Source organism: Lactuca sativa, chromosome 5 (assembly GCF_002870075.4).
Source record: "Lactuca sativa cultivar Salinas chromosome 5, Lsat_Salinas_v11, whole genome shotgun sequence".
In the NCBI taxonomy this organism is placed as follows: domain Eukaryota; kingdom Viridiplantae; phylum Streptophyta; class Magnoliopsida; order Asterales; family Asteraceae; genus Lactuca; species Lactuca sativa.
This window is the reverse complement of record NC_056627.2, coordinates 122,892,923-122,900,999: the sequence shown is the minus strand read 5'-3', so window position 1 is coordinate 122,900,999 and position 8,077 is coordinate 122,892,923. Positions and strand designations below refer to the sequence as shown.

General features: G+C 34.8%; 1 long non-coding RNA gene across 3 annotated transcripts; it reads right to left on the bottom strand.

Annotated features, from left to right (window-relative positions):
- Positions 1-4,941: 4,941 nt before the first annotated feature.
- Positions 4,942-6,624, bottom strand: LOC111883311 (uncharacterized). 3 transcript variants are annotated; one of them, XR_002847409.3, is made up of 4 exons: positions 6,253-6,619; positions 5,703-6,072; positions 5,455-5,618; positions 4,942-5,249 (listed from the first exon to the last, which is right to left on the bottom strand). It is a non-coding gene; the product is annotated as an uncharacterized LOC111883311 (long non-coding RNA). The 3 variants fall into 3 exon arrangements; XR_002847410.3 differs by having other exon boundaries at positions 5,810-6,072; positions 6,253-6,596; XR_002847405.3 differs by having other exon boundaries at positions 5,455-6,072; positions 6,253-6,624.
- Between the last annotated feature and the right edge of the window lie 1,453 nt (positions 6,625-8,077).

Below are 8,077 nucleotides of genomic sequence, written 5' to 3'. Positions count from 1 at the left end.
ATCATATTCAATTGAAACCAATCATGGCTCTGATACCACTGATGGGTTTTAGACATAAGAACTTTACCTATGTGCACATACAACCCTATAGCTTGGATCTAGGTCTCACTAATTGAACATGCAATAATTCCAAGACTTTCATGGCAAGATCTAAGAACAAAACATATGAAAAACAGATCTAGAATAATACCTTGAGTTACTTGCTTGAATCTTCTTGTCCTTGGAGCTTAGAGTCACAATTGTCACTCCTCTAATGGCTTACAAACACCAACTAGCAAGAGGATGATAAAAGAGAGAGAGAGAGAGAGAGAGAGAGAGAGAGCGATAAGGGTAAGAAATCGGCCAGGGTTACTCTAATGACAAAGGTGCCGATTTCCTTAACCCTATGGGTCTATTTATACTAGTGAGCTCTTAGGGTTTCACCCTTAAAACCCTAATTGGATAAATTAGGCCCTAAGCAATCCAATACTCCCCATGGACTAAGCCTTGGACGATTTCTAGGATCTTCTAAACCCGAAAATCGTCCACCCTCTTAATCATAAGGATTCACAGCCCAAAATATAACTATCACACATTTGACAGTTTATGCCCCTTTATTTAATTAATCTCTTTAAGTCACCAAATTAATTCCTAATTAATTTATGACTTATATTAATCAAATAACAATATTATTATTCCTTATATCATTCTCATAATATATTAATAATATTTATTCTCTCATTATAAATCATCCTGTCAAATTGCTATGGTGAAAGCAACTGTCACACCCCAAAACCAAGAACGGCGGAAACGTTCTGGGGCGGACGACGTCATGTACAATATCACAACAATGTAAAGTAGTAAACAAGCAACAACATCATCCATTGAATTAATAATATAATTATTATACAAGTGTGTTCTGTCAAATTTTGATAAACACTAAAGCATAAATCAAAATGAAAGATGAGTCTTAAACGAGCTCCATCTTCCCTAATCCTTGCATTGGTACCTGTCTATGATGACCTGAGGATACAAGTAATTTTGAAAGCGAGTATCAGCTTTAAAGATGGTGAGATCATAAGTATTTTAGTGTCTTAATTTGTATGTAAGAATTTGTAAGTATTAAAATGTATATGAACTGTAAGTGTAAAAATGTTTGTAAAACAACTGTAAACCTTTGAAAAACCCTAGAAATCCCTATGATTCCTACTATTATGTAAAGTGTGTCTTCTACCAAGACCTAACTGTTCTCAATGTAGTCTTCTATCAAGACTTAACTGTTCTAAATGTTCGTTTCTTGTAAAAGTGTGTAATTTTCTCAAGTGTAACTATCATTTACAAAATATAGTTTTTACATTTAATGTTTAAGTGAAATGATCACTAAAATATGAAAAGGGGAAATTAATGTAGTACTGTAGTGTTGTATTATAGGAACTACTGATGTACTAACTACCTTAAACCGGATTTATATTAAGGTAGCATGTGATAAATTGCACCATACTATTGACTGGTAACAACGACATACGAATGGTCGTAAAAACGAAATGACGTTTGGCACCCGCAGACCTGCAGGTCCGGCTGTAGCTGCAGCAAGGTGTAGGATAGTCAATCCAGTATAGATCTATATGCAAACTCACGCTCTCCCTCCAAGAGACTCTGGCTACAACTCGGGCCATGACATTTAAGGCATGCTCCGATACAGTGGATCACAATTTTGTTAACGTATTCATGTATATGTACTTATGTAAGCGTAATCATGTAAAAGTATATGAACGTATGCCTTTGCTACCCAAAGGTACTGAACTGACTGAAAGGAACTATTATGTCCATATAGGTATGCATGATATATAATTAATATTTAAATGACCTTCGGACGGTACCCGATATCCCACCAGACCACATCTCAAGCGCGAAAAGGAAATAGGGTGGATAGCCTTCCAAAGTCTTTTAAACATTACTTATATAACTATACATATATAGGCATGCTTATAACAGAATCTCTACGTAAACGTAATTATGTAATTTTATAATAATGTACTGTAATGTTCTAGCTGTAATGTATGTTCTCTCTATCTAGCAAGTATTGACTCATGAATGAACTGACTCATTATGTGATATCGCGTTCTAGTAATAGTTCTAGTATCTTCCTAAACTACCCATATGGTAGCTTACTAGTAATACAACCGGTACGTATGAACATGGATGTATACCCTTGCTATCCAAGGGCATTGGATGAACTGGAAAGACCTTTTATGACTATATATGTACACATGATATATATAACTAATATTTAAACGACCTTTGGACGGTACCCGATATCCCACCAGACCACATCTCAAGCGCGAAAAGGAAATAGGGTGGATAGCCTTCCTAAGTCTTTTAAACATTTCTTATATAACCATACATATAGAGGCATGGAATTTATAATAAAAGCATAAAATAAGTTTTGTAAAAACCTTTGAACATAAATATTTTCTAAGAAAATATCAACTTGATGTCGATCTGAAAAAGGGTTTTGAAGGCATGGGTTTGATTAAATGGTTTAGTATAAAGAAACATTTGTTTGAAACACAATTGTAAATAAGTTTGAAATGTAATATATAGAGTAAAATGTACAGTTTAATAAGGAGTTTTAAACATATAAAGTGTTTATGAAAATCATTTGAAGGAAACTGTTTGGTAAAACGGCTAATGAGTAGTAAATCATTTGAATGCTGCTTATTAATCACATGTGATTGACATAATAAGTAGCATGATTCCACTTGTATCCCCCCTCCCCATAAAACATTTAAAAATAGTTAAAACATTGATTAAGGGGTATGAACTCACCTGTTGTGGGTGATACGGATGAACTGAAGAGGTAGGACCGCTAGGTGTCAAGTGAAGTATTGAACACACTTATGATCCTAGTTAACATATAATTTCACATATATGTAACAAATTAGTCTATAAACAACTAATAAACAAGTCAAGACACCCTAGGACATGCTAAACACCTTTATCAAGTGTTATTAGCCTCTAGGATTGCATCTAAGTGTTTGTAGGGGAAGCTATTGTGTGTAGGGCTCAAGGAAAACTCCATAAGGGAGTTCACGACCCTAACAACACTACCAAATGAGTTTATGGCCGTGAACTCATACTTTTGTGTCCATTTGATGTTTGACGCTCTATAAGGCCCTAATAAGCATTTCTACTTAATGGCTTGGTCTATGGAAGAGTTTAGGGCATAATATAACTCCTTTTAGGAGTTTACGGCCCTGGGACAATATTCCCTTGGAGATTACGGTCGTAATCTCCCTTGGAAGGATGTTTATGGTGTTTTCAAGTCTCTAAATTAACTAGGAACTAAACTAGGCTTTTGTACTTGGCTTTAGAAGAGTTTATGGCACCATTTGGCACCATTTTATGGAGTTCACGGCCCTAGAACCTTTTGGGCCGTGAACACCTTACTCTTGGTGCTCTAAGTGTGTTAGCTAGTCCAAAACACATTAGGGTACTTGTCTAAATTACCCTCTTGGCTTAAGGAAGGTTTTTAGGGGGTTTTGGCACCTAAAAATGGAGTTCACGGCCCAAGAACTCTCTTGTCCGTGAACTCACTTCTAGCCATGAATCTTAATTGATTTGTGGTCTAAAACATGTAATGGTAGTTCCTAGGTTCATTCCCGAGGCTTTGAGGGACATTGGGACACTTTTGGCACTTAAAATGGAGTTTACTCTCCGCGCGTTCTTGGGCGGTAAACTCCCAAATCTTGGGGTCTTGATCCGATTTTGATGTTTTCTAGTCATATACACACTAGCATACAAGCCTAAGGTAGTTACCTAACATGGGGAAAAGACTAGGTAGCATTTAAGCCACATATAGGAGTTTACTCTCCAAGAACGTTCTTGGGCGGTAAACTCCCGAATCTCACAGATTTGCTATGTAATCTAAGTTATTAAGCACATTATAAGCATTATAAGACAACTAGAGAAGTGTACTCACGATTTGGGATAAAAACTCGAAGATCCGTGAGAGAGAAAATGGCTTTTCTCTAGTTGGAAATGTAACTAATGACATAATTTGGTTCAGAATTCTATTTATAGTCCTGAGATATTTTTGGCAGAAAATATTTTTATTCCCGAAATGATATCTAATATAACAGAGTGTTGGAATCACAGTGTTGCATGAAACCCTAGTGCATCCACTCTCCTGATATCTTCTTAAATGTAAATCCTGAAAAACTGCCAAACTTATACTCGAAATCTGAATTTTCACTGTAACTGTTCTACTTCTATTGGCTTCAAATACTTTGTACAGAATGGAAATTTCGGGTTGTCATAGCAACCCAAAAGGACCATGCACAACCGGGTCAAATACTTGCCAAATATAGTTGCAGCCTTAGACACTATTCCAACACTTACTTCCTTTTTCTGAAGCCTAAAAATCACCACAAAAACAATACCATGTCCTGTAATTAGTGTGTGTGTGAGAGAGAGAGAGAAGGAGAGAGAGACACCTTGACAATTTCATACCTCATTCTGTGGAATTCCACATCAAAGATAAGTCATTATAACTTTTTTTGGCCTGTTATTATTCACTTCATCTTGTGTCTTTTTGATTTTTTTTGTCATCGTGGCTCCTTTATCCACGTCAACATCCCTGACCTCCAATCTTGAAGAATGGTGGCTTCTGCCCTCAAATGACCACTAAGTGGCAGTGGTAATAGAAAAAAGTTGTTTTTATTTTATTTTAATTAATCGCCAATTCGTCGCATAGAGATTAAATTTCTTTTCTGCAATGGCCTCTTCATGCACACCATTTTATTAAGAAAAACTAATTAAAGTGGATGTTATATATATATATATATATATATATATATATATATATATATATATATATATATATATATATATATATATATATATATATATATATATATATATAATATAATATAATATAATATAATATAATATAAAAGCAACTATGTAAAATTGTAAATGTATTAAAGTAATAATTAAGATTAGGTGGTTTAGTGGCTAGAGCCAATCCACCTAAAGTGTCCATGATTAGGTTTGTATTCCCTCCAAAAACTGTGAGACATTTCCCAGTTGCACGACATACCCAAAATCTAAACTAGTTGTGGTTCAAATGCTTGGGTGGATTAATAAATTTCCAATCTGCAAAAGCCAAGCTTTCCAAAGAAGTCAAAGATTGGAGCTTCACTTCACCATGCTTGTCAACTGTCAAGAAGTTTTGTCCCTCTGAACATTTATCCATATATTTACTGAACCTGCAAATGCAATAATCATTCATTAATGTCAATGTTATCCGTACTTGGGACCATAAAATATAACCATAAATTCACTAATCTAAAGAGTAACAATTGACTAACAAAATTACTCCTAAATAAGAACTTTATTCTTTGGATAATTGTAACTGAAAAATACGCATATATAATAAGACTAAGAATTAGAAGGTTGATTCAGGAAACTAACCTATCACAACCGGAAGCAGAGCCTGAGGTGGATTCCCATCTGATTGTTCTTTTGCAACCTATACATCACATGACATCATATCTGCTTCTTCTTACCATACCTATGGAGAGAGAGAGAGAGAGAGAGAGAGAGAGACCGTTCATGCACACCGATACACGATTCACCTGGTTAAAATGAAATGAAAGTTTTATGAAATTAAGATAGGATCGTAAAATCGGAGACCATGATACTGAAATTTGAGAAAACACCTTCATGTGGCATCTGTAACATTTGATTGTTGAGAACAGCCAATCGACGATTGTTTAGGGCTAAGAGTTTAAAAGGTTCAGTCAAGACGATGACGGTTTGTGTTTACCTTCAAAATTGATATGTGGAGCAAAGGCGCAACACCATCACGACTCCAACCCACTACCCCCGCCGTCAACAGTAGTAGCAACGCCAACGCCAGTTCATTCAGATGTGAACAGTTCCGACATCAGCCAAAAATGGTATTGTGCTTCTCTTCCTCATATCAAGGTCTGTAAGATCGTATTCAATCATACCCTGATAGATGGAGTAGAACTAATCTTCCCGCTTCTTTGAAGCATTTCATCAAGCAGTTGATGTGCATCTTCAAAACTGCCAATTATGAACAAAAAAACCAATCTAATAAGCCCCAAATTAGTTTCTTTTTTCATAGACAAGGTTTGTCCAAAATTACATATGAGTTCATTATGTCAAAATAAAATCATTAACTTCAATATGGAGTAGCTGAAGACGGAACTCCGTAGAAGAAGTAGAAGAGGGAAAAAAACAAACCTTAAATTGACATACATGAACTCTGTCACTGTGGATTGGAAGTGCAGTCAAAGGCGGTGGAGAAAAAGTGATAATATGGATTGGAAGTGTAGTCAAAGGCGGTGGAGAGGAAGTGATAAGATGTGCGACGTTTGAAATCAATAGCAAGAAACAATACCCCAACTTCATCAAGAATGAGACGATACTGATTTAATTTTTTGTATGTCTTTTTCTTTTCAAGCTCTTGCCAAGCCTTAACCACATGTTCTTTTAGTTTGCGGCTGCCATAGAACTTGTCATCCACTATGAACATATAATGAAAATATACATAACGAACATTAGAAGCAATCCGAATTGAGAAATCTTAACATAAACATAGCCTAATTCCCAAACTTCAAATTAAAATTAACCGACAAATTCATATCGCAGCAGCAACAGCAGTACAATAACCGTAATACTTTTGTTATGTTCTAGTATGACACTGTTTTATAGTAAGTATGTAGGTATGTAATTATGTATACTTCTCGTTAAGTATTTTAGTACTTAAAAGTATAAACTCTTGGTCAAAATATTTTAATCTCATTGTATTTATAGTTAGTATAACTTTTATGGGTTGATATACTCGATTCACTATAAACAATGCTCTGATACCAATCTGTCACACCCCAAAACCAAGAACGGCGGAAACGTTCTGGGGCGGAGGACGTCATGTACAGTATCATAACAATGAAAAGTAGTAAATAAGAAACAACATCATCCATTGTATTAATAGTATAATTTCATACAAGTGTGTTCTTTAATAGTAATAAGACACTAAAAATGAATAATCAAAATAAAAGACGAGTCTTGAAGATGCTCCGTCTTCTCAAAACCTGATCATCGGTACCTGTTTACTGGTGACCTGAGAATACAAGTTATTTTGAAAGCGTAGATCAGCATTTAAGCTGGTGAGTTCATAAGTATTTAGTGTCAATGTTTGTATAAGTTTGATGAAAAATGTTTGTATTTGAAAAATGTAAATGTTTGTATATGTTTGAAAACTCCTAGAATATCCTATATTTTCTACTAGTATAAAAAGTAGTCTTCTACCAAGACCCAACTGTTTTGCATGTTTATTCCTTTGTAAAAGTGAGTGCTTTTCCCAAGTATGACCATCATTACCAAAATATAGTTTTATATTACCCTTTATGTGAGAAGATCACAATTTGAATATAATGGGAAAATGTATATGTGTACTGCAGGATTATTTGTATTAATCACTGAAGTAAAAACTACCTTAAAACCAATGGTTTAATTAAGGCAAAATGTGATATGACTGTTACCATACTAATCTGACTATAACACGACGATGAAAGACGTCGAAAGAAATGACATTTGGCACCTGTAGACTTGTAAGTCCCACTGTAGCGAACAACGAAGGTGTAGGATAGTCAATCCAGTATAGATCTATACGCAAACTCACGCTCTCCCTCCAGGAGATTCTGGTTACAAAACGAGACATAACGAAATGGTCGATGTGTCACGAAGTAGTATCTCACATTATGTTATCTCTGAATCTTGTTATAGTATACTTGTTATAGTAATAGTATTCTATGTATAGTATTCTCTGTATAGTATCCTTTGTATAGTATTCTCTGTTATAGTAGTCTCTGTCTAGTATTCTCTATTATAGTATTTTCTATTATAGTATTCTCTGGTATAGTATTCTCTGTTATAGTACTTGTATATGATAGTATTCTCCTAAACTATACCTATTATAATTTATTAGTAGGTTATGTATATGAATAGATGAATGTATACCTTTGCTACCCAAAGGTACTGAACTGATTGAATAGAACTTTTATGT